The sequence below is a fragment of the Teleopsis dalmanni genome, chromosome 1, assembly GCF_002237135.1.
Source record: "Teleopsis dalmanni isolate 2A chromosome 1, ASM223713v2, whole genome shotgun sequence".
In the NCBI taxonomy this organism is placed as follows: Eukaryota; Metazoa; Arthropoda; class Insecta; order Diptera; family Diopsidae; genus Teleopsis; species Teleopsis dalmanni.
The window spans coordinates 156287238-156296057 of NC_051846.1; positions in this window are offsets into that span (position 1 = coordinate 156287238).

Sequence of the window (8820 nt, forward strand, 5' to 3'; positions counted from 1 at the left end):
TGTGTTTGTTCCAAGTTACACTTCTATCTAGATGTATCTCTATCTATCTAGATTTATATTTTACATAGTCGCTCGAAGGTACTTTTTGCACATTTATTGTAATATTGGGACAGTTCCTTGGTCTTAGAGCAAATGTTACATGGGTACATTTTTGTTCATTGACTTTGATACGCCATACTGATACCCATTGCTTGAGTTGGTGAACATGATCTTGAAACATGCGTTGTGTGATTGCAGGATTTTTGTATGCACTTAGTATTGCTCTATCGGCAGTAAATGTTGCAGTTACAGTGTTTTCCGAAGTTGGCATATCACATGTATACAGTAGGTATAATAGCGGACCTATTACACTTCCTTGAGGAACTCCTGCTTTGATAGGACAAAATTCTGAAACAAAGTCTTTATATCTTAAAATAAAACTTCTTTTACTTAAGTAGTTTTTTAACAACAGGTGAGTTTTAGCTGGCGTGAGTGTTGTAATTTTATGTATTAAGCCTTAATGCCATACTTTATCAAACGCTTGGTCTACATCTATAAATATAGAAATGCAGTATTGTTTATTTTTAAATGATTTTCTAACCAATGATACAATACGATTGATGTTCCGGAATTATTTCGTTAGCTGAGAGTATTGGCATTATTTTTGCTATTAGCAGCTTTTCAAATATTTTTGATTTCAAATATTTTTGTTCCTACTAAAATGCTATCCATATAATGAATTATATCGCCTTTCATTCTTTCATTAATTATTTGCATTTAACATTGGAAAATCGCAGGTATTTGATGGTATGTTTTCAAATCAAGCGAGGTGTAGAACCGGAACTTGGATGCCTCTTGCAGCTTTTTCTCAATGTTCAGTGTTGGAAAAACTTCTTAAATTTAAAATAAAATATCATTTTCTAATATTATTTCCTTATCTTCCAGTTTCTGTAAATTCAAAGTGCTTAGATCTGTGACTTGGCACTCATGCTCCTGTAAAAATTGAAGATCTGTATAATACCATAATGATGGCACATACAAATCTTCCGCACCAGTACCAGAATTTTCACTTTGTTTTTCTTTATTTAGTTCTCACATATAGAAGTCCGCATACCATTAATTTTTTTTTTTTCTAATGTGACATCTGAAGAAGCTTCTTTGTATTTTTGCAATAATTTATTCCAAGCTTGCGATTTTAAATATTTTATTTTTTTAATATTTTTATTTTTTTTTTAAATACACAAGCAAATCATCTACATATTTCCACCAGATTTTCACCTGGTGGGAAGTAAAGATAAGTCTACGATATATCTCTAAGCGTGAATCTAAAAATATCGTAGCCAAAAACCAGAAGCAGACCCCCCTTGAGGCAATCCCTCAATCTGCTGATACCAAATTGAATTAAATGAAAAATAATTAGCCAAAAAACAATTTAAACTTTAACATACGTTCCAACAAACTAACATCAATAGGACAACTACTACGAAACCAATCTCGTGACATAAGATCTTGTAATATGGTCCATAAAGGATCCAATTGAGTTTTCGGATACATTTCCTTCACATCTAAGGTTATAAACACATAGCCAGGAATAGGCTTAAGATCAAGTAAATGGCCTGTTAAGTGGTCCATATTATTTAGGTTGTTCTTAGACAACCGATCATCCAAAACCATTTTTAGAAAATATCCACATAGTTTATGAATGGGGCTAATAAACCAGTCAACGGGACTGCAAATAGGACGTATAGGACAACCGTCCTTATGAATTTTTAAACTACCATAGAGATATGATATCTCAGGAGGATTCTTTCTCTTATCATGAAGCTCCAAATATATAGGACGGGGGAATAGAACAGGATTCAAAGAAAACAATTTACACAGAGGCAAAGCCAACCTCCGAAATAAAGCAGTCAAATGCCGCAGAAGCCTAGCCCTATCACCCTTATACACTATGCAGGCACCAGATGATACATAAGCATCTAACCATATCTGAACCTTGTCAATATAATTCACACGAGAAATCAATATAGATGTCTTCCCCTTATCAGCTTGTACAACGATCAAATCATTATGTTTCCTTAGAAAGGACAAGGTGACTTGGAATAAGTGAGATAGCATCCTATGATATAGGGATTGCTGCTGATGATTCATCATTGCGGCAACAAAACAAGAATAATGTTGCTCGAGATCTTCTCTACAATACATTTTTAAATCAATACCATTCTCTAAGTAGCCATCGAAATAATTTTTAATAGCCACCATATAAGAATTAATATCGGGAGGAGAAAAAGGGGAGTAATTAGGCCCAAAACTGAGAAGGATCTCAACCTCCAAAGGGACGAATAAACCGCTCAGGTTTAGAAAACCACCTGACACAACTTTAGGATATAACAAACGATATTTATCCAATTCTGGAACCTCATCGTCATACAAACCATTATGAGAGGTGGAGTCCATATACTGTATGACAGTAGATAAGGGGCGAGGAATACAAGAAAATGGAGTATTTGCAGACATGTTTTCAAAGATAATTAAATAACAGGTCCAAAGAAAAGATTTTCCCAAAGATATAATAACAATATAAACACAATAAGAAGATCAAGAATATATAAACAATTTTTATAATATAATACCTTAATAGATATATATATATATAAAAATAAATAATAAAATAAAAAATAAAAATAACAATTATATAATACCAAATTAATATAAGCAATATAAATGATAAAAATAAAATTAAAAAATATGAAATAAAAATAATAAATTTAAGTTTTTAAAATAACATACAAAGAAAATAGCAACCCAAGAAGATATACAAACTTAGGTTTATAACTTACAAATGTTTTGAATGAGATATACACTAACAATTCAAAAAAACTTAGGATAAACCAAAAAAACTTTTATATTAAAATCTTCTAATAAACACATATAGATATAACAACTTTTAATAAACTGAATTTACACTCTCAAACCATGACAGACTAAATATGATTAATATCATATGTCTAACATTCATATATATTTATACCAAAAATTTGTAAGACGACAGGAATAGGATAGGAAAATAATAGGTAATAAATAAAGATTATAGGTATATAAGGGAAAACAAATAAACCAAAAAATATACCTCAATATGATAAATATGCTTAATATGACACCAAAAGCTAGAAATTATACATAAAATAATTTTCCCAATAAGTTTATACATAAACAGGTATAAAATATAGAGATTAATAATACCAAGTGAAAGGTCATAAAAGGGATGGAACACTCAAAATCAAGGATGAAAAATTTACACATACATAATAATAAAGAAAAACATACCTGAACCTGTACAAATATAAAGTGTATTTCCATAAGCAACAATATGAAACATTAATTAAAACCTAGGTGGAAATATTATTAAAAATGACCTCCATATCATACTATACAAAATAAGAAAGTCAGAAAATAAAGAAAATCAAGAAAAACACATATACAAAATAAGATAGGTAAAACCAAGAAAAACAAATATAGATAAGCATAATATCCTGGTTGCAAATGCACAATCCAGTAGCATTCTTTTTGCACCATTAAGAAAAATAAAATAAAGTTTTTAAAGTTTTTGTGTTACAATAGATCACAGCATATAACTATAAATCAACACCATATCAAAACTAATAACAGAAATTTAAAAATTCAAATAACCACACATTGCATTTATTGTGAATTTATTTTTATTTAAACATAATAGAAAAAATACATATAACAAGTGAATACATAATACATATAACATATAAAAGAGAATAATTTTTAATCAGAGGAATCCGAGTATAATCCCATACGCGGATTTTTATAATAAGGGACATACAAACGGGTTTCCTCAAGTATATCACGTCTAGCATCCTCCATGGAGTACTCTTCCTCCAACACATAATCACCCATAAAACTGGTGTCAGCCAAACGCCTTTTAGAGGGATTAACATCACTGGAAGCACCATCCCCTTCAACCCCAGATATGCTGGCATCCACTGGACCAATCAACTTCCGTAAAGCGTTTTTACGTTGAACTTGTATTTTATATAAAATAAATAAAAACAAACTTTGAATTAAATAAAATATCACAAATTTAGTTTATGTAATAAATTATTTTATTAACAAATATTTCGGCCATCTTCAGTGTTATTGAAATTTTACAAATACAATTACATACAAAAAAAATTTTTAAATATCAAAAGTCAAATAATAATTAAACAAAAAGATATGAAAAAGGGAAATTAATTTTTAAAAAAGAATAACAACCAGTGTTGTTATAGTCAGACGAAAAATATATTTTTTAAAGAAAATTTTAATTTTTATAAAAACAAATAAAAGTAAATATAAACTTAGCAATATAAACTTATTTATTATTTTAATAATTATTTCAAAAGTTTCAATATTTTGATTTGGATTTACCAAATCTTTCACTATTATTAATTTTTGAGATATTGCGGTTTTTATCGCGTATACTACTTTGCACGTCATCTTGCTTGCTTTTTAAAATAGAACTATTCTTCTTTCTATTAATCTAGAATTGCATACAAAATCTGTGTTAGGCGCCGGATGAAGAGACAAAATATTTTTTCACAATGTAAAAATAATTAAAAATGTTGTTAAGCGCTGAACTTAACTTACAATGCATACGTATGTATATTAGGGTGCAATAGTTCTTGAATTCTTTGGAGTTAAACACACTCGATCTGAAATAATTTTCTCGAGACTACTCATATAGCTGGTGATTTCATTTAATATATCAATGACATAACGCGTTGGTTAACGAATCAACAATGATCAATGCATGCTTCTTACCTTTTGAGTTTCGGAGAAATGGGCCAAAGTGATCGGTATGATGTCATCGAAGTGATATTCGCCTTCACGAATTCCACCTCTTTGCTTGTTGTATGCGCACTCTATACAGGATTTAACGTAGGTTTTTACTATATTACGTATTCGAGAAAACCAAAAATGATTTCGATGGTTTTGTTAACGCTACCGTGTGCTGCATGCTGATCGCGAACAAGTTGAACTCTATTGCCGCCGGCGCAACCCACAAAAATTTGTCACAATGCAATGAATTTATGTGTTTGTTCCAAGTTACACTTCTATCTAGATGTATCTCTATCTATCTAGATTTATATTTTACATAGTCGCTCGAAGGTACTTTTTGCACATTTATTGTAATATTGGGATAGTTCCTTGGTCTTAGAGCAAATGTTACATGAGTACATTTTTATTCATTGACTTTGATACGCCATACTGATACCCATTGCTTGAGTTGGTGAACATGATCTTGAAACATGCGTTGTGTGATTGCAGGGTTTTTGTATGCACTTAGTATTGCTCTATCGTCAGTAAATGTTGCAGTTACAGTGTTTTCCGAAGTTGGCATATCACATGTATACAGTAGGTATAATAGCGGACCTATTACATTTCCTTGAGGAACTCCTGCTTTGATAGGACAAGGTTCTGAAACAAAGTCTTTATATCTTAAAATAAAACTTCTTTTACTTAAGTAGTTTTTTAACAACAGGTGAGTTTTAGCTGGCGTGAATGTTGTAATTTTATGTATTAAGCCTTCATGCCATACTTTATCAAACGCTTGGTCTACATCTATAAATATAGAAATGCAGTATTGTTTATTTTTAAATGATTTTCTAACCAATGATACAATACGATTGATGTTCTGGAATTATTTCGTTAGTTGAGAGTATTGGCATTATTTTTGCTATTAGCAGCTTTTCAAATATTTTTGATTTCAAATATTTTTGTTCCTACTAAAATGCTATCCATATAATGAATTATATCGCCTTTCATTCTTTCATTAATTATTTGCATTTAACATTGGAAAATCGCAGGTATTTGATGGTATGTTTTCAAATCAAGCGAGGTGTAGAACCGGAACTTGGATGCCTCTTGCAGCTTTTTCTCAATGTTCAGTGTTGGAAAAACTTCTTAAATTTAAAATAAAATATCATTTTCTAATATTATTTCCTTATCTTCCAGTTTCTGTAAATTCAAAGTGCTTAGATCTGTGACTTGGCACTCATGCTCCTGTAAAAATTGAAGATCTGTATAATACCATAATGATGGCACATACAAATCTTCCGCACCAGTACCAGAATTTTCACTTTGTTTTTCTTTATTTAGTTCTCACATATAGAAGTCCGCATACCATTAATTTTTTTTTTTTTCTAATGTGACATCTGAAGAAGCTTCTTTGTATTTTTGCAATAATTTATTCCAAGCTTGCGATTTTAAATATTTTATTTTTTTAATATTTTTATTTTTTTTTTAAATACACAAGCAAATCATCTACATATTTCCACCAGATTTTCACCTGGTGGGAAGTAAAGATAAGTCTACGATATATCTCTAAGCGTGAATCTAAAAATATCGTAGCCAAAAACCAGAAGCAGACCCCCCTTGAGGCAATCCCTCAATCTGCTGATACCAAATTGAATTAAATGAAAAATAATTAGCCAAAAAACAATTTAAACTTTAACATACGTTCCAACAAACTAACATCAATAGGACAACTACTACGAAACCAATCTCGTGACATAAGATCTTGTAATATGGTCCATAAAGGATCCAATTGAGTTTTCGGATACATTTCCTTCACATCTAAGGTTATAAACACATAGCCAGGAATAGGCTTAAGATCAAGTAAATGGCCTGTTAAGTGGTCCATATTATTTAGGTTGTTCTTAGACAACCGATCATCCAAAACCATTTTTAGAAAATATCCACATAGTTTATGAATGGGGCTAATAAACCAGTCAACGGGACTGCAAATAGGACGTATAGGACAACCGTCCTTATGAATTTTTAAACTACCATAGAGATATGATATCTCAGGAGGATTCTTTCTCTTATCATGAAGCTCCAAATATATAGGACGGGGAAATAGAACAGGATTCAAAGAAAACAATTTACACAGAGGCAAAGCCAACCTCCGAAATAAAGCAGTCAAATGCCGCAGAAGCCTAGCCCTATCACCCTTATACACTATGCAGGCACCAGATGATACATAAGCATCTAACCATATCTGAACCTTGTCAATATAATTCACACGAGAAATCAATATAGATGTCTTCCCCTTATCAGCTTGTACAACGATCAAATCATTATGTTTCCTTAGAAAGGACAAGGTGACTTGGAATAAGTGAGATAGCATCCTATGATATAGGGATTGCTGCTGATGATTCATCATTGCGGCAACAAAACAAGAATAATGTTGCTCGAGATCTTCTCTACAATACATTTTTAAATCAATACCATTCTCTAAGTAGCCATCGAAATAATTTTTAATAGCCACCATATAAGAATTAATATCGGGAGGAGAAAAAGGGGAGTAATTAGGCCCAAAACTGAGAAGGATCTCAACCTCCAAAGGGACGAATAAACCGCTCAGGTTTAGAAAACCACCTGACACAACTTTAGGATATAACAAACGATATTTATCCAATTCTGGAACCTCATCGTCATACAAACCATTATGAGAGGTGGAGTCCATATACTGTATGACAGTAGATAAGGGGGCGAGGAATACAAGAAAATGGAGTATTTGCAGACATGTTTTCAAAGATAATTAAATAACAGGTCCAAAGGAAAGATTTTCCCAAAGATATAATAACAATATAAACACAATAAGAAGATCAAGAATATATAAACAATTTTTATAATATAATACCTTAATAGATATATATATATATAAAAATAAATAATAAAATAAAAAATAAAAATAACAATTATATAATACCAAATTAATATAAGCAATATAAATGATAAAAATAAAATTAAAAAATATGAAATAAAAATAATAAATTTAAGTTTTTAAAATAACATACAAAGAAAATAGCAACCCAAGAAGATATACAAACTTAGGTTTATAACTTACAAATGTTTTGAATGAGATATACACTAACAATTCAAAAAAACTTAGGATAAACCAAAAAAACTTTTATATTAAAATCTTCTAATAAACACATATAGATATAACAACTTTTAATAAACTGAATTTACACTCTCAAACCATGACAGACTAAATATGATTAATATCATATGTCTAACATTCATATATATTTATACCAAAAATTTGTAAGACGACAGGAATAGGATAGGAAAATAATAGGTAATAAATAAAGATTATAGGTATATAAGGGAAAACAAATAAACCAAAAAATATACCTCAATATGATAAATATGCTTAATATGACACCAAAAGCTAGAAATTATACATAAAATAATTTTCCCAATAAGTTTATACATAAACAGGTATAAAATATAGAGATTAATAATACCAAATGAAAGGTCATAAAAGGGATGGAACACTCAAAATCAAGGATGAAAAATTTACACATACATAATAATAAAGAAAAACATACCTGAACCTGTACAAATATAAAGTGTATTTCCATAAGCAACAATATGAAACATTAATTAAAACCTAGGTGGAAATATTATTAAAAATGACCTCCATATCATACTATACAAAATAAGAAAGTCAGAAAATAAAGAAAATCAAGAAAAACACATATACAAAATAAGATAGGTAAAACCAAGAAAAACAAATATAGATAAGCATAATATCCTGGTTGCAAATGCACAATCCAGTAGCATTCTTTTTGCACCATTAAGAAAAATAAAATAAAGTTTTTAAAGTTTTTGTGTTACAATAGATCACAGCATATAACTATAAATCAACACCATATCAAAACTAATAACAGAAATTTAAAAATTCAAATAACCACACATTGCATTTATTGTGAATTTATTTTTATTTAAACATAATAGAAAAAATACATATAACAAGTGAAT